The sequence below is a fragment of the Sebastes fasciatus genome, chromosome 11, assembly GCF_043250625.1.
Source record: "Sebastes fasciatus isolate fSebFas1 chromosome 11, fSebFas1.pri, whole genome shotgun sequence".
Classification (NCBI taxonomy): Eukaryota; Metazoa; Chordata; class Actinopteri; order Perciformes; family Sebastidae; genus Sebastes; species Sebastes fasciatus.
In genome coordinates this window covers 30,945,254-30,960,253 of record NC_133805.1, presented here as the reverse complement: position 1 = coordinate 30,960,253, position 15,000 = coordinate 30,945,254, and the positions used below count along the sequence as shown (strand labels likewise).

General features: G+C 45.7%; 29 non-coding genes across 29 annotated transcripts; all 29 read right to left on the bottom strand.

The window, feature by feature from the left end:
• Positions 1 to 614: 614 nt before the first annotated feature.
• On the bottom strand, positions 615 to 686 carry trnag-ucc (transfer RNA glycine (anticodon UCC)). The gene has a single exon. It is a non-coding gene; the product is annotated as a tRNA-Gly (tRNA).
• A 280-nt stretch (positions 687 to 966) lies between these two features.
• On the bottom strand, positions 967 to 1,048 carry trnas-aga (transfer RNA serine (anticodon AGA)). The gene has a single exon. It is a non-coding gene; the product is annotated as a tRNA-Ser (tRNA).
• A 514-nt stretch (positions 1,049 to 1,562) lies between these two features.
• trnad-guc (transfer RNA aspartic acid (anticodon GUC)) lies at positions 1,563 to 1,634 on the bottom strand. Its single transcript has one exon. It is a non-coding gene; the product is annotated as a tRNA-Asp (tRNA).
• Positions 1,635 to 2,096: 462 nt separating this feature from the next.
• Positions 2,097 to 2,169, bottom strand: trnat-ugu (transfer RNA threonine (anticodon UGU)). Its single transcript has one exon. It is a non-coding gene; the product is annotated as a tRNA-Thr (tRNA).
• A 235-nt stretch (positions 2,170 to 2,404) lies between these two features.
• trnat-agu (transfer RNA threonine (anticodon AGU)) lies at positions 2,405 to 2,478 on the bottom strand. Its single transcript has one exon. It is a non-coding gene; the product is annotated as a tRNA-Thr (tRNA).
• Positions 2,479 to 3,140: 662 nt separating this feature from the next.
• Positions 3,141 to 3,212, bottom strand: trnag-ucc (transfer RNA glycine (anticodon UCC)). The gene has a single exon. It is a non-coding gene; the product is annotated as a tRNA-Gly (tRNA).
• A 280-nt stretch (positions 3,213 to 3,492) lies between these two features.
• On the bottom strand, positions 3,493 to 3,574 carry trnas-aga (transfer RNA serine (anticodon AGA)). The gene has a single exon. It is a non-coding gene; the product is annotated as a tRNA-Ser (tRNA).
• A 514-nt stretch (positions 3,575 to 4,088) lies between these two features.
• Positions 4,089 to 4,160, bottom strand: trnad-guc (transfer RNA aspartic acid (anticodon GUC)). Its single transcript has one exon. It is a non-coding gene; the product is annotated as a tRNA-Asp (tRNA).
• A 462-nt stretch (positions 4,161 to 4,622) lies between these two features.
• On the bottom strand, positions 4,623 to 4,695 carry trnat-ugu (transfer RNA threonine (anticodon UGU)). Its single transcript has one exon. It is a non-coding gene; the product is annotated as a tRNA-Thr (tRNA).
• Positions 4,696 to 4,930: 235 nt separating this feature from the next.
• trnat-agu (transfer RNA threonine (anticodon AGU)) lies at positions 4,931 to 5,004 on the bottom strand. The gene has a single exon. It is a non-coding gene; the product is annotated as a tRNA-Thr (tRNA).
• Positions 5,005 to 5,666: 662 nt separating this feature from the next.
• On the bottom strand, positions 5,667 to 5,738 carry trnag-ucc (transfer RNA glycine (anticodon UCC)). Its single transcript has one exon. It is a non-coding gene; the product is annotated as a tRNA-Gly (tRNA).
• A 280-nt stretch (positions 5,739 to 6,018) lies between these two features.
• trnas-aga (transfer RNA serine (anticodon AGA)) lies at positions 6,019 to 6,100 on the bottom strand. The gene has a single exon. It is a non-coding gene; the product is annotated as a tRNA-Ser (tRNA).
• Positions 6,101 to 6,614: 514 nt separating this feature from the next.
• Positions 6,615 to 6,686, bottom strand: trnad-guc (transfer RNA aspartic acid (anticodon GUC)). Its single transcript has one exon. It is a non-coding gene; the product is annotated as a tRNA-Asp (tRNA).
• Positions 6,687 to 7,148: 462 nt separating this feature from the next.
• On the bottom strand, positions 7,149 to 7,221 carry trnat-ugu (transfer RNA threonine (anticodon UGU)). The gene has a single exon. It is a non-coding gene; the product is annotated as a tRNA-Thr (tRNA).
• Positions 7,222 to 7,456: 235 nt separating this feature from the next.
• On the bottom strand, positions 7,457 to 7,530 carry trnat-agu (transfer RNA threonine (anticodon AGU)). Its single transcript has one exon. It is a non-coding gene; the product is annotated as a tRNA-Thr (tRNA).
• Positions 7,531 to 8,192: 662 nt separating this feature from the next.
• On the bottom strand, positions 8,193 to 8,264 carry trnag-ucc (transfer RNA glycine (anticodon UCC)). The gene has a single exon. It is a non-coding gene; the product is annotated as a tRNA-Gly (tRNA).
• A 280-nt stretch (positions 8,265 to 8,544) lies between these two features.
• Positions 8,545 to 8,626, bottom strand: trnas-aga (transfer RNA serine (anticodon AGA)). The gene has a single exon. It is a non-coding gene; the product is annotated as a tRNA-Ser (tRNA).
• Positions 8,627 to 9,140: 514 nt separating this feature from the next.
• On the bottom strand, positions 9,141 to 9,212 carry trnad-guc (transfer RNA aspartic acid (anticodon GUC)). The gene has a single exon. It is a non-coding gene; the product is annotated as a tRNA-Asp (tRNA).
• Positions 9,213 to 9,674: 462 nt separating this feature from the next.
• Positions 9,675 to 9,747, bottom strand: trnat-ugu (transfer RNA threonine (anticodon UGU)). The gene has a single exon. It is a non-coding gene; the product is annotated as a tRNA-Thr (tRNA).
• Positions 9,748 to 9,982: 235 nt separating this feature from the next.
• Positions 9,983 to 10,056, bottom strand: trnat-agu (transfer RNA threonine (anticodon AGU)). The gene has a single exon. It is a non-coding gene; the product is annotated as a tRNA-Thr (tRNA).
• A 662-nt stretch (positions 10,057 to 10,718) lies between these two features.
• On the bottom strand, positions 10,719 to 10,790 carry trnag-ucc (transfer RNA glycine (anticodon UCC)). The gene has a single exon. It is a non-coding gene; the product is annotated as a tRNA-Gly (tRNA).
• A 280-nt stretch (positions 10,791 to 11,070) lies between these two features.
• On the bottom strand, positions 11,071 to 11,152 carry trnas-aga (transfer RNA serine (anticodon AGA)). The gene has a single exon. It is a non-coding gene; the product is annotated as a tRNA-Ser (tRNA).
• Positions 11,153 to 11,666: 514 nt separating this feature from the next.
• Positions 11,667 to 11,738, bottom strand: trnad-guc (transfer RNA aspartic acid (anticodon GUC)). Its single transcript has one exon. It is a non-coding gene; the product is annotated as a tRNA-Asp (tRNA).
• A 462-nt stretch (positions 11,739 to 12,200) lies between these two features.
• On the bottom strand, positions 12,201 to 12,273 carry trnat-ugu (transfer RNA threonine (anticodon UGU)). Its single transcript has one exon. It is a non-coding gene; the product is annotated as a tRNA-Thr (tRNA).
• Positions 12,274 to 12,508: 235 nt separating this feature from the next.
• trnat-agu (transfer RNA threonine (anticodon AGU)) lies at positions 12,509 to 12,582 on the bottom strand. Its single transcript has one exon. It is a non-coding gene; the product is annotated as a tRNA-Thr (tRNA).
• Positions 12,583 to 13,244: 662 nt separating this feature from the next.
• trnag-ucc (transfer RNA glycine (anticodon UCC)) lies at positions 13,245 to 13,316 on the bottom strand. Its single transcript has one exon. It is a non-coding gene; the product is annotated as a tRNA-Gly (tRNA).
• A 280-nt stretch (positions 13,317 to 13,596) lies between these two features.
• Positions 13,597 to 13,678, bottom strand: trnas-aga (transfer RNA serine (anticodon AGA)). Its single transcript has one exon. It is a non-coding gene; the product is annotated as a tRNA-Ser (tRNA).
• A 514-nt stretch (positions 13,679 to 14,192) lies between these two features.
• trnad-guc (transfer RNA aspartic acid (anticodon GUC)) lies at positions 14,193 to 14,264 on the bottom strand. Its single transcript has one exon. It is a non-coding gene; the product is annotated as a tRNA-Asp (tRNA).
• Positions 14,265 to 14,726: 462 nt separating this feature from the next.
• Positions 14,727 to 14,799, bottom strand: trnat-ugu (transfer RNA threonine (anticodon UGU)). Its single transcript has one exon. It is a non-coding gene; the product is annotated as a tRNA-Thr (tRNA).
• Between the last annotated feature and the right edge of the window lie 201 nt (positions 14,800 to 15,000).

Genomic DNA, 15,000 nt, shown 5'->3' with positions numbered 1-15,000 from the left:
ATGGACGTACCCTATCCTGGACTTTGAACACTTAAAAACTCGGCGTCGCAATTGTATTTTTTCTGGCCAATTAAGCATGTTGAATCGGTAGAAGAGAAAAGGACGCGAGGAAGGCAAGCCAACTAGGAAAGTCGAGAGGAAAAACACAGAGGGCTCTTCCCATTTTTCTTCTTGATCTCATCTGATCATTCCAATACACGGGATATTTTCACAACGACATGGCCATCTGGAATAAAGCTATGTGGTCGGCAACTGCTTTGTTTCATGTCCGTATCATAATAACGGCTTGTATATCCGCCGTTCTCGGTCTTCCGGTTTCCCTTTTTGAATGACAAGTACACACTACCGCGACCTGCTGGTAGGAAGAGTTATTTCATCTCAGGCAGGCACAGAACGTACGTGCTAACTGGCCGTCGGCTGTAGTCTTTGCGGTGTGTTCAAGTGCAACTTGTCGGCCAAAACAAAGGTGACTTGAGGCGACGCAACAGGCGGCGTTCGTTGCCGCTAGTTCTTTGATGTTGGCTTGGTGTGTCCCCAGCTTTACTGCTTACTTTCTAACAACAGTACCAAGCAACAGTAGTATACCGTCAGTAGAAGAAGAAGAAGCAAAGGACTGCGATGGCTGGGAATCGAACCCAGGTCAACTGCTTGGAAGGCAGCTATGCTCACCACTATACCACCATCGCTGCGCCAAAAAGTCTTCACACCAAATTCGCCAATTTTTCTGGGCATTGACACTGAAGCGAGCCCTGCATTTAAAAAATGCATGGGACTGTCACCTCTACTTGCTTATTTTCCATATTGTATCAAAATTGGGTTTGATTGAAGGCCAATCTTAAAGGCTACACACAATCAACAATTACTGTCAAAGAATCACTTTGTTTGCTTTGATACTGATGTTTTTTTCTAAGTTGCACCTAGTATCCGAGTATCATTGGTGGGCTCCAGTTGCCGAAAAGTGTCTTTCGTTGTCGGCAGGATTCGAACCTGCGCGGGGAGACCCCAATGGATTTCTAGTCCATCGCCTTAACCACTCGGCCACGACAACCTGTAAAACAACAGTAAATACCAATTTGCAAAAATGTTCGGAACTTTCCCAATTGCTGAGAAGAACAACTTGAACTTGTTCAGCTAAACGTCCACTTGCTTTTCTTGCCTTTGTGATAGTCGGTGCATTCTTTGCTTTGCGCTATCGGTGCTTGATCTTTTCAGTTCTCCTTATAGCTAGTTCGCACTGCACAAATTTCTACCTGATGTTCCGCTCCCCTTTCCGCCGCATGACAATATCCTCAGTCAGGGTCAGCAGTTCTCCTCCCCTGCTGAACGCAGCCTGAGCCAAACCCTGCTCTCCCTTCCTGGGTCGTCTAACAGTTTGCCAGAACTTCCACGATGCCAAAGGAAAGTCCTTCTCCGTAGCCTCGCGGAAATCAACATATGGTATGAATATCACATTTCATGGACTAATTGTGAATTCTCCATTCTGCTGTGAAGTAACAACTGCTGCTGCTTTACAACTTTTGTCTTTCTTGGTGAATAATAAGCAGCTGGTAGAAGACGCTAACCTCCCCGTCGGGGAATCGAACCCCGGTCTTCCGCGTGACAAGCGGAGATACTGTCCACTATACTAACGAGGACTGCTTCATCCCTGTTTTTGGCACGTCAATGGACAGGTGGCGCTGTTCCAGTGTATACAGGGAATATACAGAGATATGGAATGAGCCCGTAGGTGTGAATGTGAGTGTGATTGGTTGTCTGTCTCTAGTGTTCGCCCTGTGACAGTCTGCCGATCTGTCCAGGGTGTACCCCGCCTACCTTTACCATTTATCCATTACCTTGACACATTTATCCATCCTTGCCTCAGGTGGGAATGGAACCCATGACCTTCAGCTCCGCAGCAAATACACAGGAGCAGAATCCCCCTTCCCTCTCAAACCATAACTTCCAGACTATAGTACTAACGCACCTCCTCTTGTTGGTGTTCATTCCGTTCTCTCTTCCATTGTTTCCAAACGAGACAATGTTTTTCCAGAAAAAAGTCACAACATGTCCTGAATAACTCTCCTCCTTTTAAAGCCCACAGATTTCTGTCCTGTGTGAGGCACTGTTGGGGTTTGAACCCAAGATCATCTGTTTACAAGACAGGCGTTTTAACCGCTAAGCCACAGCGCCACTGTTTCTTGCTGTCTTCTTCTCTCATGTCAAAGCTGCATTCATATCCAAAATGTAAAAAAGAGTTCAACACAGGAGTTGTCTGTTTCCTCATCACAACAGTCAACTTTTAACCAGAACCAGTCTTTCTCTAAACTTAACTACTGAGTTTTCCAGCCTAAACTAAACCCTTGATGTTGAGGTGGCAGAGATAAACATGACAGACTTCATTTAAGAGCTCATTTCTGCAAAAACCAGGCGCTGCTGGGATTTGAACCCAGGATCTCCTGTTTACTAGACAGGCACTTTAACCAACTAAGCCACAGCACCTCCTCCAGTTGTTGCTCCCTATTGCACAAACACAACAAACTAGTAAATATGGACGTACCCTATCCTGGACTTTGAACACTTAAAAACTCGGCGTCGCAATTGTATTTTTTCTGGCCAATTAAGCATGTTGAATCGGTAGAAGAGAAAAGGACGCGAGGAAGGCAAGCCAACTAGGAAAGTCGAGAGGAAAAACACAGAGGGCTCTTCCCATTTTTCTTCTTGATCTCATCTGATCATTCCAATACACGGGATATTTTCACAACGACATGGCCATCTGGAATAAAGCTATGTGGTCGGCAACTGCTTTGTTTCATGTCCGTATCATAATAACGGCTTGTATATCCGCCGTTCTCGGTCTTCCGGTTTCCCTTTTTGAATGACAAGTACACACTACCGCGACCTGCTGGTAGGAAGAGTTATTTCATCTCAGGCAGGCACAGAACGTACGTGCTAACTGGCCGTCGGCTGTAGTCTTTGCGGTGTGTTCAAGTGCAACTTGTCGGCCAAAACAAAGGTGACTTGAGGCGACGCAACAGGCGGCGTTCGTTGCCGCTAGTTCTTTGATGTTGGCTTGGTGTGTCCCCAGCTTTACTGCTTACTTTCTAACAACAGTACCAAGCAACAGTAGTATACCGTCAGTAGAAGAAGAAGAAGCAAAGGACTGCGATGGCTGGGAATCGAACCCAGGTCAACTGCTTGGAAGGCAGCTATGCTCACCACTATACCACCATCGCTGCGCCAAAAAGTCTTCACACCAAATTCGCCAATTTTTCTGGGCATTGACACTGAAGCGAGCCCTGCATTTAAAAAATGCATGGGACTGTCACCTCTACTTGCTTATTTTCCATATTGTATCAAAATTGGGTTTGATTGAAGGCCAATCTTAAAGGCTACACACAATCAACAATTACTGTCAAAGAATCACTTTGTTTGCTTTGATACTGATGTTTTTTTCTAAGTTGCACCTAGTATCCGAGTATCATTGGTGGGCTCCAGTTGCCGAAAAGTGTCTTTCGTTGTCGGCAGGATTCGAACCTGCGCGGGGAGACCCCAATGGATTTCTAGTCCATCGCCTTAACCACTCGGCCACGACAACCTGTAAAACAACAGTAAATACCAATTTGCAAAAATGTTCGGAACTTTCCCAATTGCTGAGAAGAACAACTTGAACTTGTTCAGCTAAACGTCCACTTGCTTTTCTTGCCTTTGTGATAGTCGGTGCATTCTTTGCTTTGCGCTATCGGTGCTTGATCTTTTCAGTTCTCCTTATAGCTAGTTCGCACTGCACAAATTTCTACCTGATGTTCCGCTCCCCTTTCCGCCGCATGACAATATCCTCAGTCAGGGTCAGCAGTTCTCCTCCCCTGCTGAACGCAGCCTGAGCCAAACCCTGCTCTCCCTTCCTGGGTCGTCTAACAGTTTGCCAGAACTTCCACGATGCCAAAGGAAAGTCCTTCTCCGTAGCCTCGCGGAAATCAACATATGGTATGAATATCACATTTCATGGACTAATTGTGAATTCTCCATTCTGCTGTGAAGTAACAACTGCTGCTGCTTTACAACTTTTGTCTTTCTTGGTGAATAATAAGCAGCTGGTAGAAGACGCTAACCTCCCCGTCGGGGAATCGAACCCCGGTCTTCCGCGTGACAAGCGGAGATACTGTCCACTATACTAACGAGGACTGCTTCATCCCTGTTTTTGGCACGTCAATGGACAGGTGGCGCTGTTCCAGTGTATACAGGGAATATACAGAGATATGGAATGAGCCCGTAGGTGTGAATGTGAGTGTGATTGGTTGTCTGTCTCTAGTGTTCGCCCTGTGACAGTCTGCCGATCTGTCCAGGGTGTACCCCGCCTACCTTTACCATTTATCCATTACCTTGACACATTTATCCATCCTTGCCTCAGGTGGGAATGGAACCCATGACCTTCAGCTCCGCAGCAAATACACAGGAGCAGAATCCCCCTTCCCTCTCAAACCATAACTTCCAGACTATAGTACTAACGCACCTCCTCTTGTTGGTGTTCATTCCGTTCTCTCTTCCATTGTTTCCAAACGAGACAATGTTTTTCCAGAAAAAAGTCACAACATGTCCTGAATAACTCTCCTCCTTTTAAAGCCCACAGATTTCTGTCCTGTGTGAGGCACTGTTGGGGTTTGAACCCAAGATCATCTGTTTACAAGACAGGCGTTTTAACCGCTAAGCCACAGCGCCACTGTTTCTTGCTGTCTTCTTCTCTCATGTCAAAGCTGCATTCATATCCAAAATGTAAAAAAGAGTTCAACACAGGAGTTGTCTGTTTCCTCATCACAACAGTCAACTTTTAACCAGAACCAGTCTTTCTCTAAACTTAACTACTGAGTTTTCCAGCCTAAACTAAACCCTTGATGTTGAGGTGGCAGAGATAAACATGACAGACTTCATTTAAGAGCTCATTTCTGCAAAAACCAGGCGCTGCTGGGATTTGAACCCAGGATCTCCTGTTTACTAGACAGGCACTTTAACCAACTAAGCCACAGCACCTCCTCCAGTTGTTGCTCCCTATTGCACAAACACAACAAACTAGTAAATATGGACGTACCCTATCCTGGACTTTGAACACTTAAAAACTCGGCGTCGCAATTGTATTTTTTCTGGCCAATTAAGCATGTTGAATCGGTAGAAGAGAAAAGGACGCGAGGAAGGCAAGCCAACTAGGAAAGTCGAGAGGAAAAACACAGAGGGCTCTTCCCATTTTTCTTCTTGATCTCATCTGATCATTCCAATACACGGGATATTTTCACAACGACATGGCCATCTGGAATAAAGCTATGTGGTCGGCAACTGCTTTGTTTCATGTCCGTATCATAATAACGGCTTGTATATCCGCCGTTCTCGGTCTTCCGGTTTCCCTTTTTGAATGACAAGTACACACTACCGCGACCTGCTGGTAGGAAGAGTTATTTCATCTCAGGCAGGCACAGAACGTACGTGCTAACTGGCCGTCGGCTGTAGTCTTTGCGGTGTGTTCAAGTGCAACTTGTCGGCCAAAACAAAGGTGACTTGAGGCGACGCAACAGGCGGCGTTCGTTGCCGCTAGTTCTTTGATGTTGGCTTGGTGTGTCCCCAGCTTTACTGCTTACTTTCTAACAACAGTACCAAGCAACAGTAGTATACCGTCAGTAGAAGAAGAAGAAGCAAAGGACTGCGATGGCTGGGAATCGAACCCAGGTCAACTGCTTGGAAGGCAGCTATGCTCACCACTATACCACCATCGCTGCGCCAAAAAGTCTTCACACCAAATTCGCCAATTTTTCTGGGCATTGACACTGAAGCGAGCCCTGCATTTAAAAAATGCATGGGACTGTCACCTCTACTTGCTTATTTTCCATATTGTATCAAAATTGGGTTTGATTGAAGGCCAATCTTAAAGGCTACACACAATCAACAATTACTGTCAAAGAATCACTTTGTTTGCTTTGATACTGATGTTTTTTTCTAAGTTGCACCTAGTATCCGAGTATCATTGGTGGGCTCCAGTTGCCGAAAAGTGTCTTTCGTTGTCGGCAGGATTCGAACCTGCGCGGGGAGACCCCAATGGATTTCTAGTCCATCGCCTTAACCACTCGGCCACGACAACCTGTAAAACAACAGTAAATACCAATTTGCAAAAATGTTCGGAACTTTCCCAATTGCTGAGAAGAACAACTTGAACTTGTTCAGCTAAACGTCCACTTGCTTTTCTTGCCTTTGTGATAGTCGGTGCATTCTTTGCTTTGCGCTATCAGTGCTTGATCTTTTCAGTTCTCCTTATAGCTAGTTCGCACTGCACAAATTTCTACCTGATGTTCCGCTCCCCTTTCCGCCGCATGACAATATCCTCAGTCAGGGTCAGCAGTTCTCCTCCCCTGCTGAACGCAGCCTGAGCCAAACCCTGCTCTCCCTTCCTGGGTCGTCTAACAGTTTGCCAGAACTTCCACGATGCCAAAGGAAAGTCCTTCTCCGTAGCCTCGCGGAAATCAACATATGGTATGAATATCACATTTCATGGACTAATTGTGAATTCTCCATTCTGCTGTGAAGTAACAACTGCTGCTGCTTTACAACTTTTGTCTTTCTTGGTGAATAATAAGCAGCTGGTAGAAGACGCTAACCTCCCCGTCGGGGAATCGAACCCCGGTCTTCCGCGTGACAAGCGGAGATACTGTCCACTATACTAACGAGGACTGCTTCATCCCTGTTTTTGGCACGTCAATGGACAGGTGGCGCTGTTCCAGTGTATACAGGGAATATACAGAGATATGGAATGAGCCCGTAGGTGTGAATGTGAGTGTGATTGGTTGTCTGTCTCTAGTGTTCGCCCTGTGACAGTCTGCCGATCTGTCCAGGGTGTACCCCGCCTACCTTTACCATTTATCCATTACCTTGACACATTTATCCATCCTTGCCTCAGGTGGGAATGGAACCCATGACCTTCAGCTCCGCAGCAAATACACAGGAGCAGAATCCCCCTTCCCTCTCAAACCATAACTTCCAGACTATAGTACTAACGCACCTCCTCTTGTTGGTGTTCATTCCGTTCTCTCTTCCATTGTTTCCAAACGAGACAATGTTTTTCCAGAAAAAAGTCACAACATGTCCTGAATAACTCTCCTCCTTTTAAAGCCCACAGATTTCTGTCCTGTGTGAGGCACTGTTGGGGTTTGAACCCAAGATCATCTGTTTACAAGACAGGCGTTTTAACCGCTAAGCCACAGCGCCACTGTTTCTTGCTGTCTTCTTCTCTCATGTCAAAGCTGCATTCATATCCAAAATGTAAAAAAGAGTTCAACACAGGAGTTGTCTGTTTCCTCATCACAACAGTCAACTTTTAACCAGAACCAGTCTTTCTCTAAACTTAACTACTGAGTTTTCCAGCCTAAACTAAACCCTTGATGTTGAGGTGGCAGAGATAAACATGACAGACTTCATTTAAGAGCTCATTTCTGCAAAAACCAGGCGCTGCTGGGATTTGAACCCAGGATCTCCTGTTTACTAGACAGGCACTTTAACCAACTAAGCCACAGCACCTCCTCCAGTTGTTGCTCCCTATTGCACAAACACAACAAACTAGTAAATATGGACGTACCCTATCCTGGACTTTGAACACTTAAAAACTCGGCGTCGCAATTGTATTTTTTCTGGCCAATTAAGCATGTTGAATCGGTAGAAGAGAAAAGGACGCGAGGAAGGCAAGCCAACTAGGAAAGTCGAGAGGAAAAACACAGAGGGCTCTTCCCATTTTTCTTCTTGATCTCATCTGATCATTCCAATACACGGGATATTTTCACAACGACATGGCCATCTGGAATAAAGCTATGTGGTCGGCAACTGCTTTGTTTCATGTCCGTATCATAATAACGGCTTGTATATCCGCCGTTCTCGGTCTTCCGGTTTCCCTTTTTGAATGACAAGTACACACTACCGCGACCTGCTGGTAGGAAGAGTTATTTCATCTCAGGCAGGCACAGAACGTACGTGCTAACTGGCCGTCGGCTGTAGTCTTTGCGGTGTGTTCAAGTGCAACTTGTCGGCCAAAACAAAGGTGACTTGAGGCGACGCAACAGGCGGCGTTCGTTGCCGCTAGTTCTTTGATGTTGGCTTGGTGTGTCCCCAGCTTTACTGCTTACTTTCTAACAACAGTACCAAGCAACAGTAGTATACCGTCAGTAGAAGAAGAAGAAGCAAAGGACTGCGATGGCTGGGAATCGAACCCAGGTCAACTGCTTGGAAGGCAGCTATGCTCACCACTATACCACCATCGCTGCGCCAAAAAGTCTTCACACCAAATTCGCCAATTTTTCTGGGCATTGACACTGAAGCGAGCCCTGCATTTAAAAAATGCATGGGACTGTCACCTCTACTTGCTTATTTTCCATATTGTATCAAAATTGGGTTTGATTGAAGGCCAATCTTAAAGGCTACACACAATCAACAATTACTGTCAAAGAATCACTTTGTTTGCTTTGATACTGATGTTTTTTTCTAAGTTGCACCTAGTATCCGAGTATCATTGGTGGGCTCCAGTTGCCGAAAAGTGTCTTTCGTTGTCGGCAGGATTCGAACCTGCGCGGGGAGACCCCAATGGATTTCTAGTCCATCGCCTTAACCACTCGGCCACGACAACCTGTAAAACAACAGTAAATACCAATTTGCAAAAATGTTCGGAACTTTCCCAATTGCTGAGAAGAACAACTTGAACTTGTTCAGCTAAACGTCCACTTGCTTTTCTTGCCTTTGTGATAGTCGGTGCATTCTTTGCTTTGCGCTATCAGTGCTTGATCTTTTCAGTTCTCCTTATAGCTAGTTCGCACTGCACAAATTTCTACCTGATGTTCCGCTCCCCTTTCCGCCGCATGACAATATCCTCAGTCAGGGTCAGCAGTTCTCCTCCCCTGCTGAACGCAGCCTGAGCCAAACCCTGCTCTCCCTTCCTGGGTCGTCTAACAGTTTGCCAGAACTTCCACGATGCCAAAGGAAAGTCCTTCTCCGTAGCCTCGCGGAAATCAACATATGGTATGAATATCACATTTCATGGACTAATTGTGAATTCTCCATTCTGCTGTGAAGTAACAACTGCTGCTGCTTTACAACTTTTGTCTTTCTTGGTGAATAATAAGCAGCTGGTAGAAGACGCTAACCTCCCCGTCGGGGAATCGAACCCCGGTCTTCCGCGTGACAAGCGGAGATACTGTCCACTATACTAACGAGGACTGCTTCATCCCTGTTTTTGGCACGTCAATGGACAGGTGGCGCTGTTCCAGTGTATACAGGGAATATACAGAGATATGGAATGAGCCCGTAGGTGTGAATGTGAGTGTGATTGGTTGTCTGTCTCTAGTGTTCGCCCTGTGACAGTCTGCCGATCTGTCCAGGGTGTACCCCGCCTACCTTTACCATTTATCCATTACCTTGACACATTTATCCATCCTTGCCTCAGGTGGGAATGGAACCCATGACCTTCAGCTCCGCAGCAAATACACAGGAGCAGAATCCCCCTTCCCTCTCAAACCATAACTTCCAGACTATAGTACTAACGCACCTCCTCTTGTTGGTGTTCATTCCGTTCTCTCTTCCATTGTTTCCAAACGAGACAATGTTTTTCCAGAAAAAAGTCACAACATGTCCTGAATAACTCTCCTCCTTTTAAAGCCCACAGATTTCTGTCCTGTGTGAGGCACTGTTGGGGTTTGAACCCAAGATCATCTGTTTACAAGACAGGCGTTTTAACCGCTAAGCCACAGCGCCACTGTTTCTTGCTGTCTTCTTCTCTCATGTCAAAGCTGCATTCATATCCAAAATGTAAAAAAGAGTTCAACACAGGAGTTGTCTGTTTCCTCATCACAACAGTCAACTTTTAACCAGAACCAGTCTTTCTCTAAACTTAACTACTGAGTTTTCCAGCCTAAACTAAACCCTTGATGTTGAGGTGGCAGAGATAAACATGACAGACTTCATTTAAGAGCTCATTTCTGCAAAAACCAGGCGCTGCTGGGATTTGAACCCAGGATCTCCTGTTTACTAGACAGGCACTTTAACCAACTAAGCCACAGCACCTCCTCCAGTTGTTGCTCCCTATTGCACAAACACAACAAACTAGTAAATATGGACGTACCCTATCCTGGACTTTGAACACTTAAAAACTCGGCGTCGCAATTGTATTTTTTCTGGCCAATTAAGCATGTTGAATCGGTAGAAGAGAAAAGGACGCGAGGAAGGCAAGCCAACTAGGAAAGTCGAGAGGAAAAACACAGAGGGCTCTTCCCATTTTTCTTCTTGATCTCATCTGATCATTCCAATACACGGGATATTTTCACAACGACATGGCCATCTGGAATAAAGCTATGTGGTCGGCAACTGCTTTGTTTCATGTCCGTATCATAATAACGGCTTGTATATCCGCCGTTCTCGGTCTTCCGGTTTCCCTTTTTGAATGACAAGTACACACTACCGCGACCTGCTGGTAGGAAGAGTTATTTCATCTCAGGCAGGCACAGAACGTACGTGCTAACTGGCCGTCGGCTGTAGTCTTTGCGGTGTGTTCAAGTGCAACTTGTCGGCCAAAACAAAGGTGACTTGAGGCGACGCAACAGGCGGCGTTCGTTGCCGCTAGTTCTTTGATGTTGGCTTGGTGTGTCCCCAGCTTTACTGCTTACTTTCTAACAACAGTACCAAGCAACAGTAGTATACCGTCAGTAGAAGAAGAAGAAGCAAAGGACTGCGATGGCTGGGAATCGAACCCAGGTCAACTGCTTGGAAGGCAGCTATGCTCACCACTATACCACCATCGCTGCGCCAAAAAGTCTTCACACCAAATTCGCCAATTTTTCTGGGCATTGACACTGAAGCGAGCCCTGCATTTAAAAAATGCATGGGACTGTCACCTCTACTTGCTTATTTTCCATATTGTATCAAAATTGGGTTTGATTGAAGGCCAATCTTAAAGGCTACACACAATCAACAATTACTGTCAAAGAATCACTTTGTTTGCTTTGATACTGATGTTTTTTTCTAAGTTGCACCTAGTATCCGAGTATCATTGGTGGGCTCCAGTTGCCGAAAAGTGTCTTTCGTTGTCGGCAGGATTCGAACCTGCGCGGGGAGACCCCAATGGATTTCTAGTCCATCGCCTTAACCACTCGGCCACGACAACCTGTAAAACAACAGTAAATACCAATTTGCAAAAATGTTCGGAACTTTCCCAATTGCTGAGAAGAACAACTTGAACTTGTTCAGCTAAACGTCCACTTGCTTTTCTTGCCTTTGTGATAGTCGGTGCATTCTTTGCTTTGCGCTATCAGTGCTTGATCTTTTCAGTTCTCCTTATAGCTAGTTCGCACTGCACAAATTTCTACCTGATGTTCCGCTCCCCTTTCCGCCGCATGACAATATCCTCAGTCAGGGTCAGCAGTTCTCCTCCCCTGCTGAACGCAGCCTGAGCCAAACCCTGCTCTCCCTTCCTGGGTCGTCTAACAGTTTGCCAGAACTTCCACGATGCCAAAGGAAAGTCCTTCTCCGTAGCCTCGCGGAAATCAACATATGGTATGAATATCACATTTCATGGACTAATTGTGAATTCTCCATTCTGCTGTGAAGTAACAACTGCTGCTGCTTTACAACTTTTGTCTTTCTTGGTGAATAATAAGCAGCTGGTAGAAGACGCTAACCTCCCCGTCGGGGAATCGAACCCCGGTCTTCCGCGTGACAAGCGGAGATACTGTCCACTATACTAACGAGGACTGCTTCATCCCTGTTTTTGGCACGTCAATGGACAGGTGGCGCTGTTCCAGTGTATACAGGGAATATACAGAGATATGGAATGAGCCCGTAGGTGTGAATGTGAGTGTGATTGGTTGTCTGTCTCTAGTGTTCGCCCTGTGACAGTCTGCCGATCTGTCCAGGGTGTACCCCGCCTACCTTTACCATTTATCCATTACCTTGACACATTTATCCATCCTTGCCTCAGGTGGGAATGGAACCCATGACCTTCAGCTCCGCAGCAAATACACAGGAGCAGAATCCCCCTTCCCTCTCAAACCATAACTTCCAGACTATAGTACTAACGCACCTCCTCTTGTTGGTGTTCATTCCGTTCTCTCTTCCATTGTTTCCAAACGAGACAATGTTTTTCCAGAAAAAAGTCACAACATGTCCTGAATAACTCTCCTCCTTTTAAAGCCCACAGATTTCTGTCCTGTGTGAGGCACTGTTGGGGTTTGAACCCAAGATCATCTGTTTACAAGACAGGCGTTTTAACCGCTAAGCCACAGCGCCACTGTTTCTTGCTGTCTTCTTCTCTCATGTCAAAGCTGCATTCATATCCAAAATGTAAAAAAGAGTTCAACACAGGAGTTGTCTGTTTCCTCATCACAACAGTCAACTTTTAACCAGAACCAGTCTTTCTCTAAACTTAACTACTGAGTTTTCCAGCCTAAACTAAACCCTTGATGTTGAGGTGGCAGAGATAAACATGACAGACTTCATTTAAGAGCTCATTTCTGCAAAAACCAGGCGCTGCTGGGATTTGAACCCAGGATCTCCTGTTTACTAGACAGGCACTTTAACCAACTAAGCCACAGCACCTCCTCCAGTTGTTGCTCCCTATTGCACAAACACAACAAACTAGTAAATATGGACGTACCCTATCCTGGACTTTGAACACTTAAAAACTCGGCGTCGCAATTGTATTTTTTCTGGCCAATTAAGCATGTTGAATCGGTAGAAGAGAAAAGGACGCGAGGAAGGCAAGCCAACTAGGAAAGTCGAGAGGAAAAACACAGAGGGCTCTTCCCATTTTTCTTCTTGATCTCATCTGATCATTCCAATACACGGGATATTTTCACAACGACATGGCCATCTGGAATAAAGCTATGTGGTCGGCAACTGCTTTGTTTCATGTCCGTATCATAATAACGGCTTGTATATCCGCCGTTCTCGGTCTTCCGGTTTCCCTTTTTGAATGACAAGTACACACTACCGCGACCTGCTGGTAGGAAGAGTTATTTCATCTCAGGCAGGCACAGAACGTACGTGCTAACTGGCCGTCGGCTGTAGTCTTTGCGGTGTGTTCAAGTGCAACTTGTCGGCCAAAACAAAGGTGACTTGAGGCGACGCAACAGGCGGCGTTCGTTGCCGCTAGTTCTTTGATGTTGGCTTGGTGTGTCCCCAGCTTTACTGCTTACTTTCTAACAACAGTACCAAGCAACAGTAGTATACCGTCAGTAGAAGAAGAAGAAGCAAAGGACTGCGATGGCTGGGAATCGAACCCAGGTCAACTGCTTGGAAGGCAGCTATGCTCACCACTATACCACCATCGCTGCGCCAAAAAGTCTTCACACCAAATTCGCCAATTTTTCTGGGCATTGACACTGAAGCGAGCCCTGCATTTAAAAAATGCATGGGACTGTCACCTCTACTTGCTTATTTTCCATATTGTATCAAAATTGGGTTTGATTGAAGGCCAATCTTAAAGGCTACACACAATCAACAATTACTGTCAAAGAATCACTTTGTTTGCTTTGATACTGATGTTTTTTTCTAAGTTGCACCTAGTATCCGAGTATCATTGGTGGGCTCCAGTTGCCGAAAAGTGTCTTTCGTTGTCGGCAGGATTCGAACCTGCGCGGGGAGACCCCAATGGATTTCTAGTCCATCGCCTTAACCACTCGGCCACGACAACCTGTAAAACAACAGTAAATACCAATTTGCAAAAATGTTCGGAACTTTCCCAATTGCTGAGAAGAACAACTTGAACTTGTTCAGCTAAACGTCCACTTGCTTTTCTTGCCTTTGTGATAGTTGGTGCATTCTTTGCTTTGCGCTATCAGTGCTTGATCTTTTCAGTTCTCCTTATAGCTAGTTCGCACTGCACAAATTTCTACCTGATGTTCCGCTCCCCTTTCCGCCGCATGACAATATCCTCAGTCAGGGTCAGCAGTTCTCCTCCCCTGCTGAACGCAGCCTGAGCCAAACCCTGCTCTCCCTTCCTGGGTCGTCTAACAGTTTGCCAGAACTTCCACGATGCCAAAGGAAAGTCCTTCTCCGTAGCCTCGCGGAAATCAACATATGGTATGAATATCACATTTCATGGACTAATTGTGAATTCTCCATTCTGCTGTGAAGTAACAACTGCTGCTGCTTTACAACTTTTGTCTTTCTTGGTGAATAATAAGCAGCTGGTAGAAGACGCTAACCTCCCCGTCGGGGAATCGAACCCCGGTCTTCCGCGTGACAAGCGGAGATACTGTCCACTATACTAACGAGGACTGCTTCATCCCTGTTTTTGGCACGTCAATGGACAGGTGGCGCTGTTCCAGTGTATACAGGGAATATACAGAGATATGGAATGAGCCCGTAGGTGTGAATGTGAGTGTGATTGGTTGTCTGTCTCTAGTGTTCGCCCTGTGACAGTCTGCCGATCTGTCCAGGGTGTACCCCGCCTACCTTTACCATTTATCCATTACCTTGACACATTTATCCATCCTTGCCTCAGGTGGGAATGGAACCCATGACCTTCAGCTCCGCAGCAAATACACAGGAGCAGAATCCCCCTTCCCTCTCAAACCATAACTTCCAGACTATAGTACTAACGCACCTCCTCTTGTTGGTGTTCATTCCGTTCTCTCTTCCATTGTTTCCAAACGAGACAATGTTTTTCCAGAAAAAAGTCACAACATGTCCTGAATAACTCTCCTCCTTTTAAAGCCCACAGATTTCTGTCCTGTGTGAGGCACTGTTGGGGTTTGAACCCAAGATCATCTGTTTACAAGACAGGCGTTTTAACCGCTAAGCCACAGCGCCACTGTTTCTTGCTGTCTTCTTCTCTCATGTCAAAGCTGCATTCATATCCAAAATGTAAAAAAGAGTTCAACACAGGAGTTGTCTGTTTCCTCATCACAACAGTCAACTTTTAACCAGAACCAGTCTTTCTCTAAACTTAACTACTGAGTTTTCCAGCCTAAACTAAACCCTTGATGTTGAGGTGGCAGAGATAAACATGAC